The sequence below is a fragment of the Camelus bactrianus genome, chromosome 6, assembly GCF_048773025.1.
Source record: "Camelus bactrianus isolate YW-2024 breed Bactrian camel chromosome 6, ASM4877302v1, whole genome shotgun sequence".
Taxonomy (NCBI): domain Eukaryota; kingdom Metazoa; phylum Chordata; class Mammalia; order Artiodactyla; family Camelidae; genus Camelus; species Camelus bactrianus.
This window is the reverse complement of record NC_133544.1, coordinates 33436101-33460246: the sequence shown is the minus strand read 5'-3', so window position 1 is coordinate 33460246 and position 24146 is coordinate 33436101. Positions and strand designations below refer to the sequence as shown.

Genomic DNA, 24146 nt, shown 5'->3' with positions numbered 1-24146 from the left:
TACAACACTCATTTCTGAAACAGATGGTTCTATTAATTTCTCATCCTCAGTCTCATTATCTCTAAGATGGGGACATTAGAGTTCTGATTCCATAGGCTTTGCCGGGAGGAACATGTGAGATATAACACGCTCATAAAAAGTGCTCGGTAGTTTGTACATTGCAAGAAGGCAATAAATTTTAGCTATTAGTGCTATTATTATTGTCATTTGTGAAACTATTAGGGACATTGTCAACCCAAGGTAATGCCTGATCAGAAATGAGCAGCTTTGGAAATTAATAACGGACGCTTTTTTGGGAACAGCTGTTGAATCTCAAGCATTACATTAGTGAGATAGATACCACCTTTAATCCTTTCAACAGTACCACAAAAGTATTAAGATCCCAATTTCAAAAACAAGGAAACTGAAACTCAAATACATAAATTAATCTGCCCAGGGTTTTATAGCTAATAATAATATAATTAGCTGGTTTGTTACCACTAGTATTAGTTTGTTATAGCTACTATTAGCTTGTTACAACTAGCATTAGCCAGTTTGTTGGAGCTAGCTAGTCAACAATTAAACTCTAGTAGTTTGTTTGTTATTGCTGTAACAAACTCCTGTACTTCATTGACTGTTCACAATAAAAGCTTATTTCTGGCTCACTAAAATCCACAATCAGTGTTTCTAATCTGTAGGTACTTCTCTTCCATGTGGAGATTCAGACATCTGGATTTCTTCCCTACTGGGCAGTACCGAGCATCTTTTACAGACTAGGTCACTCAGTCACCCCTACAGCAAGAGAGGCTGGGAAACAGGGTCTACCAATGTGTCTGGAAAAAAAATAGATTTTGTGAAAAGTTAGAAGTCTCTGCTACAAGCTTTGAAGTCAAACAAACCTTGGTTTGAATCCCGGCTCCATAACTGACTAGGTGTGTGATCAGGAGCAAGTTACTTAAACTCTGAGTGCCTTCAGTTGTAAAATGAGGATTACAGTATCTTCATATGGTTGGTTGTGAGGATAAGTAATATGATAATAATAACAAATTTCCAACATTTCTTAAGTGCCAGGTAACATCCATATTATCTCATTTTCCCAATCCACCTACAAAGAAGAATCTATTATTACCATCTCTGTTTTACAGACTGAGGTTGTAAGAGATTAAGTACAAAAATCGCCAACAATTGTTCCAGCCCCCTGTATCCACACCCCGTACAATGTGATTCTGCAGTAACTGTCATCAAGAGATGGAATCCCTACCCCATGAATCTGGTCTGGCCTCGTGACTTCCTTCAGCCAATGGAATGTGGCAAAAGTGGCATTGCCAATTGTGAGCCTCCATTACTAGCTATTTTGGACCCCCCACCACCACAACAACAATACTAACAAGAACAAAATTTGCCCAAGATCATAAGACTACATAAAAAGTAATTTTCAACAAATAAGGGAGTTTTCAGGTAAGCAAAGCCTTAGCTTTGATGTCATTATACTTGACTCTGAGTCCACTCACACACGGGTATCTGTGAGTACACAAAAGCAGCAAGAGCTAACTGAAAGCAGCGTGAGCTCTGGAGTCAAACAGCCATGAATTTAAACACAGTGTCCAGAGTTTATTGGCTGTGTGACTCTTTGTGCACATCAGGGTCCTGAACTGTAAAATGGGAGTGTCTGTTTCATGGACACTGTGACATCCTTCCACCCTCTTCACACTGGCTGCAGAAGCTGCAGGGCCGAATTTGTGTTCTGCCTCTCACGGGTCAGTATACAGGCGCTTATACTGTGTATCTTGTATAATGACATATTCTTTGCCTTCACTTAGTTTTTTCCTTCATTGATTTTCTTTTCACCCTGATTGCTTCACTTTACAAAAATCCTCTATTTGTTTTAGCAAACCCCTTTAAACCCTTTCTGGAAAAGCAAAATATTGAACACATAAAGAGTAAAATTGCATAATTTATCAATTATTAATAATTGGTCCAGCACAATGTAATATCAAATCACTAAATAACGAAAAAAACAAATATTTCCTCATCACCTCAATCACATCTATGGACATACTAAACCCAAACTGTTTCCATCTAGTTCTTCAGAACTCTGTACTAAACCAATTAAACTCAGTGCCTTTGCTTCTGAACATGACTTTGCCTTACCTCCAAGTCATCACAGTGGAAACCCAACAATGGGAAAATTTTCAAGATTGTTTTACTTCATTGGAAAGAAAGGCAGAAGACCCAATTGGCTACATTAGGACACAAGGAAAAATATTTTGGAAGAATATTTATTTTTTAAACTATACAAATCTTACCTAAGTGTAGACCAATGTATAAATCTGGGACTATGATCTCTTCGCAGGTAAATGCTTACAAACTGAAGGGTCTGGAAAATTTCTAAAACCCGTAACTCCGAATGGCAGGGACCTCATAGAAGACATTCACAGTCAGACCACCAGAAACATAAAAGAAGGGAGAAGCTAGAGCCTGGGTTCTAATCCTGGCTTTGCCACCTATGAGCCATGTAGCTAATGAGCCAAAGGAGACCCCATAGCGCAGGGCTTCTTGACATTGCAAAAACCCAGATCAGGAGCGTCTCACGCTTCCCTCCCCCACCGCTAGCTCTCTCCTGGCAACAGCCGAGGGAACTGGGCCAGAATCCAGGGAAGGGCCCACCCCAAGTCTGTTTCCCATCACCTTCTCCAGGACTCCCTTCCTCTCCTCCCTGCTCCTCATGCTTGCTCTTCTCACCACTCAGCTCTAGTCCCCACCTTTCACCTCTGTCTTCAAAATATTTCTCTTTGAGCCTCTCCTCTCCCATTTCGTGTATAAGCTAAAAGCACAACATGCAATAAAAAAAATCAAGAAAGTCTTGAGTGTTTAGGAAAACTGGGCTTAATAATAAGCCAGTGACATCAGGAGGCTGGTAGGATTCCAGACATTTTCTTCAGAACCTCTACAAAAACCACACAGCAGATAAAGCCCGGGCTTTGAAATCAGACAAATCTATCTTCTACCCCCAGTTGTGAGTCTTACTACTGGTGTGTTCTGGGAAAAGTCCTATAACCTGAGACTCCTTTTTCCTTAACCGTTAAAGAGAAATTAAATGAGATCATTCACATGAAGCACTTAGTACAGTGTCTGTATGGCAAGCATGCAGGGAATGTTCAGTATTATTAATCCTGTTATACCCCCCTCTTATTTCTTGCACTTAGCTTTTCTTTGATAGCTAGATTCAAGATGAATTTTTAACAATATTTTTTCTGTAACAGTATGTGGAGTAAGAAAACTTTCTATTGTTTTTTATATACATTTATAAGAATTTAGCTTTATTATATGCTATCTTGGGCTAGCCTAGAAACCTAGCCATTGATGGGAGGGAAGGAGGGAGGCACGTTGGATTCCAAGTTACTAATTCAGCTTGACAAACTTCAGATCACAATCTGTTTATAGGTTTATAGGAGATGTTAGAGTCAGCCCCTAGTGGAAATAGACTCATTCATTCCTTTTAACTATTCCCTGGGTTCTTATCATGGGAACTATGTCACAGATCTGGAGACAGAATTGGAAGGGGATGTGGAACAAGGCTGGAATCAGAAAGAGTTAACCAGAGAGGCTCCTAAGAGGCATAAGATCTTGGTCCTAATTGTTAGATGAAGTGAAGAATGGAGTAGCCAGATCAAAGTCTAAGCAAAAGTTGGTGTATCTGTGTTGAAATAATCACTAAGGCTTTCTCAGTGTACACACTCAGTATTTCTTGGCTCCTTGGACCCTCAACAAGTCTCTTGAGGCATGAACTTGGAAGGGTACATCCCACAGCCAGTACCTGGTTCTAGAACAGCATCTCCAAAGGTGGTTAAGGGTTCACCAAATGGACCCAAATTTTCCAAAGCATGAAATTGGACGCTAAAACCTTTCCTTTAGGCTGACTCCACCCTGTTTTTATCATCCTTCTGTTTCTACTTCCCTCCAGCCTCTGCGCCTAGAACCTAGTGTGTTCCAGTAAATAGATTAAAAACAGAGAGAGAGAAATCAGTAAGGGAAGAAGTGATGAAAATTTTCATTGCTTTTTGTCTGGGAAGAAACTACATAAACTTCCACTGGCAAATGCAAACTACCTTTTTCCCACTTGTAAAAGTGAACTGTCTCCTCAAATTTGAATATATCCTTGGGTAAAATCATCACAGAGGTCACTGGTCAATCTTCCTTCCTTTGCCTTCTTCCCACCTGTGTATTATGTGTGAAATGAAATAGATTTCCACATAAAGCATGCTTGTCATCCCCAGGAAAGCATCACATAAGAAACTATGATGTGGACTGTTGACTAATCTTTATCTTTTGATTCGTATATTGAGACGTGTGAACGTATTTTCTTTCACAATATGGTGACTCTAAAAATTCAAATATGGGCAAGATTTTAATAATTTATGTCAAAGTAAATGTGATTAATTGAAGTGGAACATTTGTAAAGCTAAGGAAATAATAAAATCCTTCAGTTTGGGAACTCATTGATTTACATGCCTTAAATCTGAGTCAGATTTCCCCTGATACCAGTGTTATGGAAAAAGGATTTTCTCCCTCCCTTCCATCCCATGGCCAGATTTATTATTTATTACTGCTCTTTTCCATTTTAGCTCCCTCTGTCATTGTAAGGTAATCAGAAGGAAATTTCATATTTTGCTATTTCAAGTAGATGTCAGAATCAGAAAAGTGATGGGAGTGTGGCCTCTTAGGTAATGGTCTTTTCTTCTGCAATTACATAAACTCAATATTGATTTCTATTTCCTAACATTGCTCTTTTTCCTCTATTTCCCATTCATTTGACAGATGTTTATTGTCAGGCTGGAGCCACAGTGAACGAGGCAGACGTAGTCCTTATATCGTTGCAAGTTACAGGGGAAGTCCCAGCTTCAGTCAGAAAGTGGGTCCATCCCCCTATACCACAAATAAAGAACCTGGAATTGAGTCTTGTTGGTCCCAATTGGTCTGGCTTGGGTCATGTGCCAACTCCCAACCAGTCAATGTGATCAGGGATAGAGGGTATGTGATAGGCTTACAGTAATCACAGCCCACTCTTGGAACCAGTCAGAGCCCACTGAGTGGTGCTGAGAACCTCCGAGCACTTTTGGGAAGCAGAGGAAGGCATGAAATTGATGCTGGAAAGAACAAGATACAACTGCTGCACTTCCTGTCCTTATGGAGTTAATAGCCTCTGCAGAATGGGCTGGACAATGGGAACCCACCGATTCAGTGCATGCATGAATCACTTCTGATACATGAGGGCCAACAAGTGTGTAGCCCTGGGAATCTTCCCATAGCAACAGGATGCAGGCCAATTGTTCATGGCTAACCAGCCACCATGTGCTCACAACTGCCAGCCTCTGGCCGTGATTTAGAGATAAAACCTTTCATACCCCAATTAGCCTACACTTTGATTCATGCAGTGCCTAAGAATTCACCTTTATTTATAAAGTCCATGGTTTCAGATAAATTTGACAAGAGCTGCTGTAAGTTAGTGTTGCAAGGATGTTAGTTTCCTCACTTAATCGTGATTTAATATTCCGCATGTATAGCCAGTTAAAGAAAACTGCAGAGTTGGCTTCATTCAAATCTCACATTACTAAAAATATTCCTTCTTCACCTTGTTTACAACCTTGAGTATTGGATTTAATTCTAATCTCACATGTTACACCTCATCGTTAATCTAATGCTCTACGTCAGTAGCTCTTAATCTTGGCAGCAAAATGGAAGCACTTGGAGAGTTTAGAGCATGTCTATGCCTAAGTCTCAGCCCCAAAAATTCTGTCATCATTGGTCCAGGGTGCAGCCAAGGTTAAGAACTGCTGCCCTAAGTAGAACCTTGTTAGGGATGATGATGTGTCTCCTAGGAAACGTGCCCAATTTGCACATGTAACTAATTTAAATGCTCAAGCCAATCAGTTGAAGTTGATTTAGGATTAAATTAAATTCAGAAACAGGGAGAAACATTCCCTAGATCCACAGCAAAATAGCTCTCTGTGCCTGCTTTTGCCCCCCACCCCCACCCCCACCACAGACACATCTCCACATCTCCACTGCCACCTGGTCTAACCACCAGCATCTCCCTGGGCCATTGCAACAGGCTCCCAGTTCTCTCTTGTGTGCTGTCACACAGCAGCCAGAGTAAGCTTCTTAAAATATGTATTAGAACACATCACTTCCTTCCTCAAAAACCTTCAAAGGATTCCCACTGCTTACGCTAAAAAGTACACAAACTCTCCAGGCCATTGTCTGCTCACTCCCATCATTCATGACACGTCAGCCACACTGACCGATTTCCTCCATCTTTTCCATCCCAGAGCCCCTGTGTGTGTTGTTCCCTCTGCCTAGAATGCTCTGTACACACACACACACACATACTCATGATCTCTTCCCACTACACACACAGTGTTTGCCTTGCTCAGTGTAAATGAAGGAAGTGTATTTTATTGTACCATCCACTTACACTGAAGGATATTATTTTTAAAATAGCTTATCAAGGTAAGTACAGCCATATTTACTCAAGATGATGTTTAGAGTCCTGTTCACTACATAAGATTAAGTGTTCTCTTTACAAAGAGCCATACGAGAGTTTTTCCAGTTTCAGTTCTAGGAACAGTATGGTTCTCTTGAGTAACCAGTTGGTGTTTTGCTACCATATTCCATAGATCATTCTATTTTGATTCTATAATGATTCTATTAATCATTAACCAGTTAAGCTTCCCTCTTTGCTTTGACTTATAAGAAGTTTAGAGCCAAATTTGTAACCGTCCCCAACCCTATCCCTTGTCAGCTCCAGAACAGATGCTGGTGAGATGCATTTTGCATCCTAACCTTGTTCCAGTTTAATCTAATCAGTCATTCTTTCATTTTCCCTCTGCTCTTCATTTTAATTATAATGTGTTTGTAAACTATCTTAAATACTCTCTGGAAGTAAGCAAGACAGTGTAAATAAATTAAATAATGAAAAACAACTTATTCAATGAAAAGAGAAAGAGTATGTGATGAGTTATGTTTCAAGGGTTTCAATAAGGGACACCCTTTTTTTCCACTAGAGGGAAACAAGAAGGAGGCAAACTGAGAGAGACCAGAATGGGTTTAAGCACATAACCCATCACAAACAGCACTGGAAAAATAAAGGCGTATGGAGCGGGTGGGGCAGAGAGAGAGGAGAGAAACAGAGCTTTCACCTCTCTGGCAGACAGAGCTCAAAAGGAAAGGAAGGGCTGAGCAGTGCCCGCCCAGTATGTTCTCAGATATACCAATCAGGGCATTCTCTCCACTCCCCTGGGGGCAGTCAGGCCAAGAGTGTTAACTCTAAGTGATGCCTGTCACATGGGAACAGAAAGTCAAGGGCAAGGATGCTTTCTCTCTGCCAAATATTATTGACTTTATAACATTTATTTCAGCTAGTAGATATTTTATAATGAAGTTACTGTATTAGTTGCCTATTGCCTCTGTAACAAATTACCAAAAGCTTAATATCTTATCACCTTATTTCTGACCTCTAGAAACTTATCTCACTAAGCTCCAATCAAGGTGTCCACAGAGCTGCGTTCCTATGGGCTTCAGGGGAGAATCCATTCCTTGCCTTTTCCAGCCTCTAGAGGCTGCCCTCATTTCTTGGTTCAAGGTCCCCTTCTCATCGCTCCAACCTCTGTTTCCATTCTGACATCTCCTTCTCTGACTGACTCTCCTGCCACTCTCTGTCCCTTATAGGGACTCTTGTGACTACATCGAGCCCACCAGGTAATCCAGGATCTCCCCAACTCAAAATCTTTCACTTAATCTCATCTACAAAGTCTCTTCTGCCATATATAAGGTAACATATTCACAGGTTTTGGGGATTAGGAGGTGGGCATCTTTGGGGGACCATTATCTGCCTACCATTGTTACTCTAAATAGATAGGTGTCTGTGGACATCCCAAGGTATGAATTCGGGATGTGCTTCAAACCATAGCAAAGAACTGTCTCCAGCATCTGGTACCATCCATTCAAACCAGTTCATGTATTTCAACAGTTCAGTCCATGGATGTGATATAAAGCACTTTTTCACCCTAGAAAAGTAGTCCAGGGATATTCTTCAGATGCTTTTAACCCTAAGAGAAACATCACTGCTTCCTAATTAATAGCCCTCTAGCATGCAGCTGTGATGAAAGAAATTATTTTGTTATTCCTCCTGCCTGGAATTCACCATTCTCTCCGTGGTCCCCTAAACCCTCTCCACCCCCCAGCTCCTAGAGCTTTCCAACCTCTCTTCACTCCTCCACTCCTACTCCCAGAAATGCAACTGCAACATAAAGATGGGATAAAAAGCATCTCTTAAAAACAGGAACATGAAGATGGGATCACATTTAACACAGAAATAAGGAAATTCTCCATAATTGTTCAAGAAGGATTTGCCTGGATTTTTAGACAACTTTTCTAGCCCTGCTGCTAGCTCTGTATTACATATATATCTAGTTCATTCCTCTTGCCTTCCCTTACTCTCTTACATGTATACTTACTTATAAGCCCCAAAAGGTCAATGCCTCTGTAATTCTCAAGGTGAAAGCCTTTGGGAACCCAGCGTAGTGCCATGCGGGGTGGGGGGGCATTCAATAGTTGCATGTTTGTGAATGGATGCTTGTTGTTCAGTAGATGCATCGTTTGTCTGGGAGTTCCAATTCCTAATTCCTTCACATGCCAACAGTACCCTCACCTGAAAATTTCAAAAGCACGTAGGTTTCAGACAGTGTTTTGAATTATTTGTTTAGTATTTTCTTTCACTGGTTTAGAACACTGCCCACTCCTTGCTTATCTCTGCTTTCCTCCAGGCATTTCTGTTTTTAGGCAGGTCAGCACTTACCGATTTATAAGGCTATTCCTTTCTCACTCTTCCTGAGATCATATACAGAAACAGCTAGTTACAAATGCCCTGCCTAACCAAGAGCCAGAAGACCTGATCCTCAGACCAAAGTCTAAAAGAGAAAACTCTTTGCTGACTGTTGAAGGGCCAGCCAATGCGATGATTAAAAAAAAAAAAAAAAAAACTGTTTCAATTTGTCTCAGGAAATATGGTTAATGTTCATTTACACTCATCAATTATATATATATTTTTAAATCTGTAACGTAATTAGCAGGTGAACTTTGCTATTTTTCTCTACACTTCTTAACTGGGGGTCACTTTTGGGAGCTGAGTCGGCAGCCCAGCATCTCCCGCACAGGGCTCCCGGGCAGCCCGGTGGTTGGGGTGATGGCAGAGCCAGTCCCTGGCAGAGACTAGGGTCAAGGGCTTGGGCTGCTCTGCACTCCAGACTATGAAACTGACAGCCTCAAAAGCTGCCACAAGCCTGGATCAGAGTTGTCTCAACTGTCAGTGCTGGGAACTAGCCAAACACTCCATCACTGTCTGTCTTGGAGTGTGCCCAAGCCATGGGTTCAATAGCTTTCCTTGTTTCCTGGAATTGATCAGTTTCAATTCAACAATTATGTCTCTGTCATCCACCCTAGAAAGGATCACCAGGACCTCCTGCTGTGATTTTCTGAGTGCTAGGAAGGCTACAAGTCTCACACAAACGTCCCTCCAGGACACCAGATGCTCCCAAGATCCCTATTAGAGAAACATTGGTTTGACGTGATCCTCCCTAAAATGTATACCCTCTTGCTGGGGGCGGGGGGGCAGACTTTAAACTATTCATTTACTCAACAAATACCCATTTATCAAACACCAATTACCTTCAAGACACTCTTCTGGGCCCTAGAAGTTCTTCTCTTCCTATACAGAGTTCACAGTCTAGTCAGTTATTAATCATTTGTAGAACCTCAGTGACCTGGGAGGAAAAGAAAAGAGGACAGATTTTGATAAAGAAGAAGAGGAAAGAACGACACCAATTACTAGGCCAGGGAAGAGGAAGCAGGGTGAGGGGAGCTCACCCAGAGAAGGTAAATTTGTCTGACTTCGCCAGCTGACCCTGAAGCCATGCCCACACAGGCCCTTACAGTGGACAGTCAGACAGACAGCAGTAGCAGGTACCTCCACAGGTCCAGAAACACGCTTTTTCAAATTAGATCACAGAACTTCACAAAGACACTCAGAAACCCCATATAGAAGAAAGCACATTGATTTTTATTATACTCAAACTGCTGGGTACAATCTACTGAAATATTGAAATAAGTGACTGAGAAAATCAGCCCTTTTCATGGTTTAATTTGCCCACATCACTCGCCTCCCTCCTTCACCCATGTGCTCACATTTTGAGGTCAATTTCCCCTCAGTAATGACCCAGGGGAGTGAGACAGAATTTTCCAAGCCTCAAGATTACTTGTTTATAATTTCATCCTTTTTCAGTCCTCTTTTTTTGGCTGCAGTTCCTTCCATGCCTCAAATCCCCACCAATGAAACTGGCAGCCAGTCAGAGGCTTCCCCCACGGCAGACGCCCTGGGCTCTTTTGCAGGACCGACAAGGTGATCACGCCCCACTCCCTTGATTTCTGTGGGCAGGTGAGAGTGGTACTCCAGCCGCTGTCCACAGCCAGTGTCCTTTCTGCATCTCCTCTGTGGGGTATATTTCCCCTCTGTACCTGGCAACCACCTGTAGGGCTCAAATAAACCACATTTACGGTAGGGATAACAGCCTTGTCACTTGAAGAGTGACCTGCACACCAGAAGCAAGAGCACCACCTAGAAGCTTACTAGAAATCTAGATTCTTAAGCCTCACCCAGACCAATTGAATCAGAATCTGCACATTAATGAGAACCACATTACCACCCAATCTCACCTCCTCATCCTTAACCACCACCCTCATGATTCAGAGGCACCTCGTGGTGGCAGCATGGAATGAAAACAGCCCCCGCTCTGCTCTCTCCCCGTCTCACACTCAGTTGACGGGCCACCCACTCCATATCTGTCCCTTCCATCTCTGTTTTGGAGCTGTAGCTCCTGCCTTGCCTTCACCAAGAATGCCTCTTCTGCCATTAACAGAGGGGTGCTCTGAGCCATTCACCAATGGCCAAGCCCTTAGCAAATCATCTTAGTACATTTTTTAATCAACCTCATGCTTCTAGAGTACATGCTCTGTGTCCCTCACCTGCCACACTATATACCAATTGGCACTAGCGTCCGTTGTCACCTAAGAAACCCTGTCACTAAAAGTATCCTTTTATTTATTGTCCCTTTGTAAATCGCTATGGACAGCCATACTCTATGCTAGACACTCACCATCTAGCTGAGAGCTTGTAGACCAGACTGTGCAGTCCTACCAGATAGCCCTTGTACTAGACAGAGTTCTCCAGAGAAACAGAAACAATAGGATAGAGAAAGAGATTTATTAAATGGAATTGGCTTGGGTGATGACAGAGACTGGGAATTCCATATCTGCAGTGTGGACCAGCAGGCTTAAGACCCAGGAAAGCCAACGGTACAGATGGAGCCCAAGGGCAGTGTGTTGGAGAATTCCCTGTGACTCAGGGGAAGGTGAGTCTTTTCATTCTATTTGGGCCTTTGAGTGGTTAGATGAGGTCCACCCACATTATGGAGGACAATCTGCTTTACTGATTAAAATACTAATTGTATCCAAAAACACCCCCACAGAAACCCCCAGAATAAAGTCTGACCAAATATCTAGGCAGTCCATGGTGCAGTTAAATTGACTTATGAAATTAACCGTCACAGCCCTTATTAGAAATTCATAATGGGAGGAGAGGAAGAGGCACAGCAGCACAAGGTGGGGCAGCAGAGCTGCAGCAAAGGTAACAGACACGTGTTGGTGAGGCCTCCCTGCCCACGTCAACACTTTGGTCTTGTGCAATGTCCCCCATCTACCTTTGTCCCTTTATCAGCACCCTCAGGGAAGACAGGACTCAGTACTGCTTGATTCCATCCAGAAAAGAACAGGCCAGACAGAAGTGACAAGGATTTCTTTGCCAGCCCTCCCTCCACCCCACCCGAGGCACCCCTGACAGCTAGCCACTCAAGAACCCAGCCCAGGCCCATATGTCTTTCCTGACCCAGCCTGCTCAAATCAGGAGTTTAAGAATCCTTCAGAGCAAGTGTGGGTTTTCCCACTTGGAGAGTCATAGGTCAGAATGAGGGAAGGACAGAGAAGCCACCAGTCAGAGAGCTCCCACTATCCTTCCCTCCCCCTTCTTATGGGGAGAGAAAGTGCCTTTGGCTATTCAGCTCTCCTCCAAAGGAGAACGCCAGTCAAGTCTTGGCTTTCTTGTGTTGGCAGAAAGGAGACTAAAATATTCATGGAAGGTGTGCTGGTGATGAAAGGAGGGGAGAGATAAGCCTTCAAGGCTGTGGCAGACTAGGAAAAATACTGAGAAGAAGATGAGTTTAAGAAGCTGTACTATGGTTTATAATTTGAATCCCCCTTTGGTGTCTTTATCTTTCACTTAAGGTCAGAATGGTTAATGAGGACTTTGGGTTGTCAGTGTTGTGTGTCCTTGAATATGAAACCACACTGAGACCATACCATATGGTTCCCCTTTTATTTCTTGCATTTCTTAAATACTTGAAAATGCACAGAAATTCTACTAAATTAATTGTACCTTGTAAAACCTGACAGAAAAGCATCAGCAAAACCAAGAATAAGAATTCAAAGCCTCAGAGTGCTAATCCACTGAACCAGTCGAGCTCAGGTGCCACGCATTGCACAAAGCCTCTTTCCAGCTTTGGGTGACAGGCATACCGTGCGGTCTGAGGGTACCTGGCATTCAGGACATCCCTTTACTGGCTATGGACCCCTCCTTAATAGAACTGACTAGCCATGAACGCGACACTGCTGATAAGCATCTCCAAAATTATACTTTTTATTTTTAGATGGTTTGAAGAAAAACAATTGGAGAAAAACATGTGAGCAGGGACATAAAAGTGGTAGATGTTACTGCATGCAAACTCTGAGAAAATAATAAAGTTATAAGATAGTCTCTTAGATATCATTACAGAAAAGATCCAAGAACTGTTTTATCTCAAATTGTCACACATAGATCCTCCTTTGACCATAATTAATGAGCAACTATTAATATTTCTTGACAATTCTTAAGAACTAAAAAATAAAATTTCTACCTGAAAAGAATCCCATATTACACTAAGATAAATGAAATAAAGGGGGAAAAAAACACAAATACATAGAATTCTTGGACCCTGAATAACAAAGAGGCAGATGAGCAAATATAATTTAGAACAACCATAACAGAAAAAGCGCTTAATGTTCTCCAAATTATCTCGTAATACTTTGGAAAAGAAGTTATTGGGAGCAGAAACAAACACTAAATATTCACTTGACTAGTTTATTTCACTATGCCTAGATATGGTCAATAAAGGGCTATATTTAGAACCAATTTACTGTTGTTGTCTTTACAGCTCATATACTTCTTTCGGTTTACAACGAATACCCTTGGCAGATTCCAACATTCTCAAATGCAAAATATTTTCTCGGTACCTTCAGAATGCACGTATAGGTAGAGTATTAGTGTTTCACCATAATTCTCGGAAAAAGACGAGTTGCTCTGTGATGCACAGTTCATAAACCTCCACTGCAGTAGACTTATTCATCACGTTTCTCCTCGTGAAAATATAAGCTTGGTCCCACAGCTTAAAATAAATCTCGATAAGCCCAAGACAAAATCAGAGAGTGAATCAAGAAGAAACGGTAGAACACAAGTGATGGGAGACAACTTAGATGACACTGACTCCAATCCATATACAACAGTAATGATGACAACAAAATAACCAAAATTGTTGAGCACTCGACTATCTTTTCTGATTTACATGCTCATGGAACCAAGTAAGGAAAAAAATAAGTGTTTTCTATAAATATTTTTACATATGCAATGGAGAATTTTATCTCCTACTCTCCAGACATTATATCTTAACTATTTTACCTCAACATTCTTCAAAAGGTTCCATTTGTAAGGCCGTTCCATAATGAGGACTGATGAGGGCCAGTCCCCCCAATTATGGAACATTTAGGTTGTTTCCAATTGTTAGCTATTGCAAACACTTGTATGATTGTTCCTGGGGATGCATTGCTGAGTGACAGACCCTGGTTAGGCTTTTGATCTATATTGCCAAGTGACTTGCCAGGAAACTTGAACCAATGTATGTTTTCTCCAGCAGCATGTGAGTGCTTCATCGTCATGTGTTCACCAGCCCTGGGTACCATGCTCTTCATCTTTGCCAATTTGGCAGGCCAAAGATGGCATCTTGTTTAATTTGATTTTTTTTTTACTCTAATATTCACTCGCCCTTTATTTGTAAATTGTCTATATTTCTTTTTCGTTTTCTTTTGGAGTAATTATTATTCTTATTAGCCAGAAAGCACCCTTATGCATCAGAGATAATAACCTTCTTGACTCTCATATATTGTGACCATTTTTCACAATATATGTGAACATACGTGACTTTATAAAAGTCAAATGTATCAGTCATTTTCTTTATGGTTCTCTTCATTTGCTTTTACATGTTGAGTCCTTTTTTCCTTTCCAAAGAGTAACCAACTATCCACATACCATATACTGAATACTGCGCCCTTCCCCATTGCCACTTATCACATACCAAATCCTTACGTATGCAGCGCAAGTTCAGTGGCTGAGATGCCTGCTCTGGTTCACTGATTCTTGTACCGATGCTATATCGCCTTGATAACTTTACAGTACATGTGAACATGCATTAGCTCAGTTATCCTGTCGTTCTTTTAAAATTATTAGCTATTCTCACGAGCTAAATTCTGAATATAACTGCTATAATCACTTTGTCATTCAATTCAATTCCAAAAGCCTATTGGAATTACTTTAAACATATTAAATTCGGGACATCTAACATGAGAGCTTCCCAATCAAGACCATGAGCTGTTTCTCCATTCATCATCTTCTATGAATTTCAGCAAAGTGCTTTTTTTATTATTCTTCTCATTACTAGACACTTTAGAGTTTTTGTTGTTACTGTGAAAAGGATATTCTCCATCATATTTTCTAAGTAGTAATAGTGGGTACCTGATAGACTTTTTATGAGCCTAATAATTCTTTGAAAACTCTTCACAAGAACACACTATTCCACTTGTATCATCACCTCGGTGTTTGAATTTCCTTAGTGACGATTTCCAGAAAAGGAGAGGGAGAGTACTGTTACACACAGACCGCCTTGTTCCTGTGTTGTGTGTCAGATAGGATCAAAAGATAGTATCTGTGTAGCACTTTATAAATTTTAATTTTTCCCCTTATATTACCTCATCTAACATTCACAAAACTCTAAAGTCGCTGGGAGGGTCGAAAGTAATCAAGTTATTATTATTCTCATCCTAAAGATAAGAAAACTGAGGTTCAGATCTGAATCATTCTCTGAGAGAGTCTGATAAAAATGCAGACTTTTGGGCCCCACCCCAGACTTATTTCCTCAGAATCTTTGGGGTGGGGTGTGAAACCAGGGAACCTATGTTTTTAAACTAGTGCCCCCTGGTGGCTGCCATGAAAATTCATTTCACCAAGTTAAAGTCAACGCTGAAACTGGACGTTTCTGCCTCTAAATTAGATATTTATTCTAGCATACCTCAATGGCAGCTTAATTATTATGAATTTCTAGTGATGTATGAGTGTGACTCAAGGAACCGGCATTTTTTTAAGTATCTCCTTATACAGAGGATCCTGCAAAAAGCACACCCTTGTTTACAGACCACACACCTCCACATGTAGGCTTCACTTATAATTCAGTCACTTCTTCCCAAAGTCCTAATCAAAAGACAGTTCCCCTGTACTCTGTGGCTCATGCCAGAGAGCCTGGTACTATGGCTTACACAGTCATAGTGACCTTCAGGACACCTAGGCAGTGGTCTTGATACAGGAAAAATGGGGTGTAAGAGGATGGCCATGTCCCAGGTCTCAGGCAAGTGCCTGGGACGCACATTGCCAAGTGAGGGTCCTTGGTTTCGCACAGGAAGGAATTCAAGAGTGAGCCATAGTTGAGTGAAAGTAGATTTATTCAGAGATGCACACTCCACAGAGTGCAGGCCAACTCAGAAGGCCAGAGGGGACACCAGACGTAGGGAGCGTTTTAAAGTAAAAGTAGACACACTCTCTATAGGCAGAATGTGGGCCATCTCGAGAGGCAAGAGGTGACAGGCAGCAGCCTCGGAACATGGGGTCCTATAAGAAAGTGAGATCGGACACCGGGTGTAGGGGTGATTAGTTTTCATGGGCTCAGTAACTTCATATGCTAACAAGCAGGAGGATTATTCCAACTACTTTAGGGGAAGAGGTGGGGATTTCCAGGAATTGGACCACTGATCACTTTTTGATTGTTTATGGTTATGGCGCCTGTCAGTGTGTCATTTACCATGCTAATATATTACAATGAGTGTATAATGAAGCTGTGGGTCTACTGGGAGTTGGATCTTCCACTATCTTGGTGCTAACTGCTGTATCATTCTTTTAATGGGTAAGCCCTGTCCCCTTCCCTCCTGTCTCAGTCCTGCACCACTGGTGGAGTCCAGCAGCCCCATAGCTGGTGAGTTACCTGCAAAAGTGGCAGAGTGCACTGAGCACAGCTTCCACCCAGTGGAGCCACGTTTCCATGGCAACCCCCATAGCAGGCAGGCCAGCTATAGTGCAGAACGTCACTGCTGGTGACCCCATCCGACCACTCAGTGCCCAGAAAAGCTCATGGTGACCCTTTGAGAAGGGCCAAAGACTCATCCAGAGAAATAGATGCTTCAGAGAAAATCTCCACTTTGGTTGAGATGAATTCACTTTTCAGTCATCCAACCAATATTCACAGAGCTACGCACCAGGCCCGTGCAAGCTGCCAGGACTTGAAAGTAAATGACACATAGAACTTTAAGACCCAGTGGGCAAGTAAGCATGTAAAGAGGCTTAAGGTATTTGGGGAGGGGGCATCAAGGAGGGGTTATGGAAGTGAGTTTTCCAGTTTAGGGAAGTCTTCCAGGCTGACAGGTGTGGGGAAAGCATTCCAGAATTTCTTTTCCAGATTTCTAGAAGGAACAGCTTAAGCCGAGGCATTGTGAAGATGACAGATTGCAAGAAGCTTGGATTGTAGGAAGATTAAAAAAAAAATAGAGGAGATCTGAAAAGGCAAACTCTCTGGTTTGCAGATTACAAGGACTTTGTCCATTCTTGGGAAGTATTTGAATTTTATCTTAGAGATGATCAGGAGCCACAGCTGTGTGACTGCTGGTGGTGGTGACAAAAAAGCAGCACAGGAGACAGAGCCTGGGGACCCAAATGTGGATTACAAGCCTTTTGTAATTTTGCAGTTGGAGGCAAGGGGCTGCGTGGGGACAGCTACAAGAATGGTAAAGAGGAGCCTGATTCTAGACATACTTAGCAGGTAGACCTGGCAGGATGTGGAGACCAAATGAGTGCTGAGGAAGGAAGGGTGAGGCCAAACAAGACTGAAATCCAGGATGTGAATGTCATGGAATCGTGGCTTTGTCTTTGGTTTGGCCTCATCCTCAGTTTCAAGAGTCCTGGAAATGCACAAGCTGCTCCTCTTCCTCTTGCCTTTCGTGTCCCTCCTTCTCCTCCTCCCCTCCTTCTTCACCCTCTCCCTCTCCCCCATCATCAAACAAGTACTGACAAGGACAGACCTTTCTGAACCTCCACCCTACGCCCAACTTCATTCCAGCAAGCTCTGTTCCCGAAAGTATTGCTTGGGAGCCATTTGCCCAGTGATGCTAGGCTTACATTTGTGTAAGCTTTCTTATACAAAATTTTTATACTCATGATCTTTTTTTTCCTCCTCAAACTTCCAGTAAGAAAATCAAGACTTAGGGAAGCTATGACCTGCTCAAGGTCCCAGAGTTCATTCACAGTGAGCCCACTTCTTCTGCCCTAAAATCCAGGGTGGTTAAAACCCCAAACAATGATAAACCAAATCCCCTGTCATGATAGGCATACCTAAATGAGAAAAGAGACATGACCAGGGATAGAAGACACTTGGCAGATACACAGTTACCCTGTTCAAATGGAACTCTTGTTGCTGTAGGATGAATATCAGACCTAACAAAGGAAAACTCTTCACTCAGAGTCCTAATGGATTCTCAGGAAGCCTGTTTTGTTTTCTCCTCAGTCTTTGTTCTGCAGAAACAGGACCTCACACCAGCACATCAAGTAAGAAACTTGCCTGAGCAACTTTTATCTCACACACACACACACACACACACACACACACAGTCTGCTGCTCAGGAAACAAGAGGCATTCTTTGCAAAGAAAGGAAATGAGCTGGCTGAAGGGGCCAGTGTAGATGGATAAGATTTTCAAGCCACCTTAAGAGAAACATGAGAGCTGGAGGGATGAAACCCCACTAGGAAAGAATTCACCACCATTCGTATTTGTGAAAATGTACTGTCAATTTCTAATTTCATTCTATTTTCTAACTTTTTTCTTTCTTTTCTTTATTTATTCAAGTATGGCAGGTTTCCAATGTTGTGTTAGTTTCAGGTGTACAGCAAAGTGATTTCAGTTATACATATAAATACCTATTCTTTTACAAGTTCTTTTCCATTATAGGTTATTACAAGATACTGAGTATAGTTTCCTGTGCTACACAGTAGGTCCTTGTTGTTTATCTGTTTTATATATAGTAGTATGTATGTTAATCTCAAAATCCTAATTTATCCCTCACCCCCTTTCCCCTTTGGTAACCATAAGTTTGTTTTCCATGACTGTGAGTCTATTTCTGTTTTGTAAACTAGTTCATTTGTATCATTTTTTTAGATTCCACGTATAAGTGGTATCATATGATATTTCTCTTTCCCCATCTGACTTGCTTCACTTAGTATGATAATCTCTAGGTTCATTCATATTGCTGTAAATGGCAATATTTCATTCCTTTTAAGGGCTGAATAGTATTCCACTGTGTATATACCCCCCATCTTCTTTATCCAATCATCTTTCAATCTAACTTATTTTAATTTGAGGGGACTCTCATCCCAGGTGCCTCTGAGTTGCTTCCTTATAAAATGTACATGTGAGTTTGTGAGGCTTAAACCACACTGCAAACATGCACGAGCATCTCCTAAGAGTGGACCCTGGCTCTAGGTGAGCCACTGTCCCAGATGGGATCTTCCAGGGAGGAGGAAGAGCAGGGATGAGGGTCAGTTCAGAGAGAGAGAAAGGTCAGTGGCCGCTGCTAAAGATACTCAGTCAGCAAGCATGAAGAGGGTCAGAACTGAGATTTTTCATTTTAACACTCCATTTCTTGCAGCCTCCGAGACAGAGACAAACTGTAGTGAAGATTACCTCTGACTTTTAAACAGTTTATAAAGAGTTTTTATACCCCTTTAGGGTACACACAATTTGTTCATTTTCCACGTGAGGGAAAAACCCACTGACTCGCCCCACATCTCACCACATGAGCAGCTAGCTAAGTATGGACTTGAATTCAGACATGAAGAATTATCTGGAACTTGGATATAAGGCCAAGAGCATGCACTGTCCTTTCAACTTTATGGGGCCGTGTTTAACACCCCTCCCCCGAAGATTAGTGATCTCGGGGAATACACTTTTGTTTGATTCTGCTATTAACAAAAAGTTTAGACTTTTCTGAAGTTGCACATCAACTTGTAAATCCTGTTGGGTAAAGATGCAAACGATTACTGTTTAGTAAGAAGGAGAAAATCAAAGGTGGTCTTTTCCACAGGACAACAACCAGTTGTCCACTGAAGGATGGAAGGATGAAACCCCACCAGGAAGGAATTATTCTAGCCATTTTATTCTAAATTCTGCTTTTTAAGTTCCTATAAATACCCAGTTCTTCAAAACGCTCTTTGAACAAAATTAATCATCTTACTGATTCTCTCATTAACAAGTTAATAAATCTTTGACATATCCTCATCCTACATTTGCATGACAGCCATGTTTTTAACTGTGTTAAAATAATCTCTCTTGCTGTGTCTAGCAAGTGTATCTACACACCTAGTCAGGTCTGCCTCATCCTATCTGCCAAACAGAGGACACTCGATGTGAGTGATGCCAACAGCTGGCTGCGGGCTGCGAATGGAAGGGCAGTGGGAGGCTTCCTCCTAACTGAGCTGGCATTTCCACCACTCCAGTTCTCGGGATTCATCATTCATCAGACTGACTTCAAAAGACTGCTCTTGGCAGATGAGATGGCCAGCCCACCACCCAAAAGGGAAGGGGCTGAGAACCAGGTTCCTAGTGCTGCTGAGGGGCTGGACTGGTGGTCTGAGCTGCCTTACAGGGAATAACCAACACTTCCTCATCCAGTCTTGCAAATGACACACAGTTGTGTGAGGTGACCACAATGCTGAGGGCCATTGGCTCAGGTCCTGCAGGGACACTTTGCTCTCTGGGTAAAACCAGCTGACCCTGGAGAGAGCAAACCCATGATTTCAACTTCATTAGCACTTCCTCCACCTCATAAAATGACCCACTAATCCACACAAAGAACAAACACAAGGAAGCAAAGAGTGGAAGGGATCTGGGGAGGAAGTCATTTAACACACCTAACAGGTCACCGACAACCTTTCACATTTGATGGAGAGAACCATCGGAGCCATTAGCAGATCATTCAACCCTCTCTTTATAACGTCTCTAAGCTCAAAAGCGACTCTAATAGCTCCAAGAATAGAAAGGGCTCTGGGATTTTGGCCTGACCACTGTCTGCTGGGCAGCGTTGCTGGCTGCAGGTACTTGCCGGCAGTCAGCGCCTTGCCAGGGAGCGTCAAGCGGCAGCTCCGCACTTCCGGAGGGACCTCCTTCTGCCTGAGCCGCCCCTGGTGCTTCAGTCCTGCTCTGTATACTCAGCGTCCACTACGTCTGCCAGGCACTGCGCTGTGGGCCGTGGAAGACACGGGGCACCGAGATTCCTCCTCAAAGGTCTTCCTGTCCAGTCAGAAACACAGACATCGCTCTAAACAGCTGTCATTTAGGGTAGAAAGTGACCGGTAATTCAAAAATATTAGAAACGCTTTGGTCCATTTCACGTGCACCGAGTATACAGGGGAGACAAGACAGACAGGCGTGGTCCTTAGAAGAGGGTCATAAACACTTTGCTGAAGGAGGGAACCTGTTGACTGAAAAACTGCACAACCCAGAAGTTGCGTTTTATTCGGCAGACTTTCTGAGGACTCGAACCGGGCAGGCAGCCTCTCAGATTGTTCTAAGAGACTGCTCCAAAGAGGCAAGGGAGGAGCCAGGATATACAGGGGATTTTGCAACAAAGACCAGGTGGTTGGAACATTAAAAGATTACTGTTAATTAAAGAAAGCCAGGTTTATCTCAAGTTAAGGAATGTAGCGCTTTTCTATACATGGGAAGGTACGAAAGTCTGGGCTCATTGAAATCACCCCTTTGATATGCACCTTTAGCTATCTAGGGCCAGCGTCCTGTTCCTTCCCGTCCTGAGTCTCCTGGGGGTGGCTGCAGAGGCTGGGCTGCCTGCTTGTCTCCATCCTGAGTTCCCTTCACTCACTGTCAGGGGCAGCGGTAGCAGCTGATGACTTAATGGCCGCAGCATCCTTTGTTTACTGATATGGCTAGCAATATTTTTCATCCACAAAATTAACAGTTGTTCAGCACCTACTGTGCTGTGTGCCAGGCGTTTTCTCATTTAACATCACCCTTACAAGTATTCTCTTTGGTGGGTGAGGTTATCCCCATTTTTAACAAATAGGGGAAGAGAAGCTCAGAGATGTTAGAGGACTTTCCCAAGGTCACTCAGAAAAGTGAACAGCAAAGGTAGGATTAGCACATAGAGCCGCCCGACTGCAAAGAGCCTGCTCTCCCAGCCTCTACGTTTCCCGTTAGCATTTGAGGGCACACCTTCCTTCTGTGCTGATGTGACTGATTGATGTCTAAACTGAGGAGCCTCACAGGACACCGGCTGGCAGAGATAAGGCATCCTTGGTAGTCCAAGATAAGGACTCCCGAAGCCATCTGTACATCCCACGGTGTGTCAGTGATGCTTGGATCTGTCTCCCTAGCATGAACTGTGTGACCCACTTATCTTCCTTCTGATGACATGGGAGAATCAAAGGGCAAAGAAGAGAGAATAAAAGTGACTTCCAGAGACAGGGGCACAAGCGCTGCCCCATCTCCCTTAGGATTCCTCCCGCAGGGCTGGTGGAGCAGCGCAGGCAGCCACCACGGCCAAGCTGAGAGCCAACCTGGCTTCCAGCCCAACGTCATCCTCCCTCCTCCCACCTCTTTGCCTTAACCCAAGAAAATTATGGTAATTCCTTCTCTTTCACTTACTTTGGGAAAAGGAAGAATGCAGGACTTGCATAGCTTAGCAGAGCATTCAGAGTAAAGTCTAAATTAGTGAGTCAGGGCAGCCAGACCCTGCATGCCCACCTCTTCAGCCCCATCTCCCCCAGTGCACCCTGGGTAGCGCAAGAACCAGCCTGAGCCCCTCTCCCAGGGCACCTTGGGGAACTCTCGGCCATCCTTGGGATGCAGCCTGGACGTGTCCTCCAGAAAGCCTTCTCTGAGCACACCCTAGCAGTGCGTGTTCCCACAGCCCACCAGCAGACACACAGGCATAGTCATACCCCTACCACGTGCTCCCACACCCACCCACGCTGCCTGGCATCGGGTTCACTGCATGCCATTGTGCCCTCCCCTCCAAGCCCCATGACAGGAAGAACTGTATCTGGTCCCTATACTCCCAACACGGAGCACGGTCCCAGAACCCAGTAAAAACCCTTGAGGAAGGAAAGGACAAATGGAGGGAAGGACAAATGGAGGGAAGGCTGGGCTCAGACTCTCAGCCTGAAGCCCAACCTTCCCAGGGCTGGCGTGCGCCTCCGGCCCTGGTACGGTTCCCCACAGTCAAAGCTGCCAGGGAAGAAAAGGGTGAGGCCTGAGGAAAAGCAGGCTGGGGGGAATGTTCGTTCTCTTCTTGAGAAAACTCAAGCCTCAGGGCCCCAGTGACAAAGGTCAGAGCCATGGCTTTGGCACGTCTGCAGTGCCCAGTGGGGCCGTGAGGATGAGTCAGCTTCTAGTGCTCACTGCACAGATGGCCTGGGGTCTGGAGGTCAGGGGCCTGCCCAAGGGGGTCCCCAGAACAGCTGCCCCCAACCTGCATGTACTGGGCTCACTGGAGGCAGGAAATTCCATGTTGTAATGGCTGGATTTCTTCCCTTCATTCCTGATCCATGACTAGGTGGTGAACTGGCCATTAAAGAAACCATTTAGGCAGATTTCAGGAACATCTGACTGGGCTCCAACTGGGCAGGAAGAGGAAAATATAACAGGACACAGAGCTCAGGACTGCACCATCTCGCCTTCACTTCCATCGCCAGCCAGACTTACAAAAGGAAGTAAAAATGTTTAAATGCCCCCTCTCCTATCAACTGTTGTCACCAGTGCTGGATGGAGCTGGGTTCACCACTTAAAAGGACACATTTCAAAGCTCATCTCAGTGGCTGCAGCCATGTTATCAAGCTGAACACATGTTGATCTGAGTAGATTAGAAAAATTGTTCCCAGGGTCTGGGGAGCCAGTGCTTTTAAACAAGTGCTTTTCAAAGAATGAGCCATGAAGAAGCACTTTGCCTACATGTAGCCCATGAACCTGAAAACAAATAAAAGTAAAATCAGCAACCAACTCAGCAACTCTGAGCAGCAAACGAGAGAATCTGGCTGGCGCATGTTAGAGATATGGTTATAAAAGCTGCTATTCCATTTATCTTTCATTTCCTGCACGGCTAATGGGAGGAGGAATCAAAAATCATCTTTGCACTGGGTTTGCACATTTTTTATTGATGTATAGTTGATTTACAATATCGTGCTAGTTTCAGGTGTCCAGCTTAGTGATTCAGTCATTTTTTTCCTGATTATATTCCATTATAGGTTATTACAAGATACTGAATATAAATCTCTGCATTGGTACATTTTTTTAATCAACTAGGAAAAAAATCACATTCTCCTTCATAATTTACTTTCTTTTTCCAAGAACAGATTAAATTTTTTTGGAAATTTAAACTCGCTCTTTCCATTCGCAAGAGAATTGTATTACTCTTGCATTCGATATGTTCAATCTCAGTTTAGCTTCGAGTTGAGACTTTATTTCATTTCCAGCCCTATAAAGAGTGGCTGGTACCCTCTATTACTTCTCACTTTCGGACATAATTGCTTGGCGAGGCAGGAAGCCTGCTGGGTAAATAAAACTCTCTTACTTTTCACTCTCCATGCA

The 24146-nt window shown here is 43.1% G+C and overlaps 1 protein-coding gene across 1 annotated transcript in view; it reads left to right on the top strand.

Annotated features, from left to right (window-relative positions):
* Positions 1 to 24146, top strand: part of RHOJ (ras homolog family member J) — a 76813-nt gene that overhangs the window by 29946 nt on the left and 22721 nt on the right. The gene's annotated exons all lie outside the window — the stretch shown is intronic.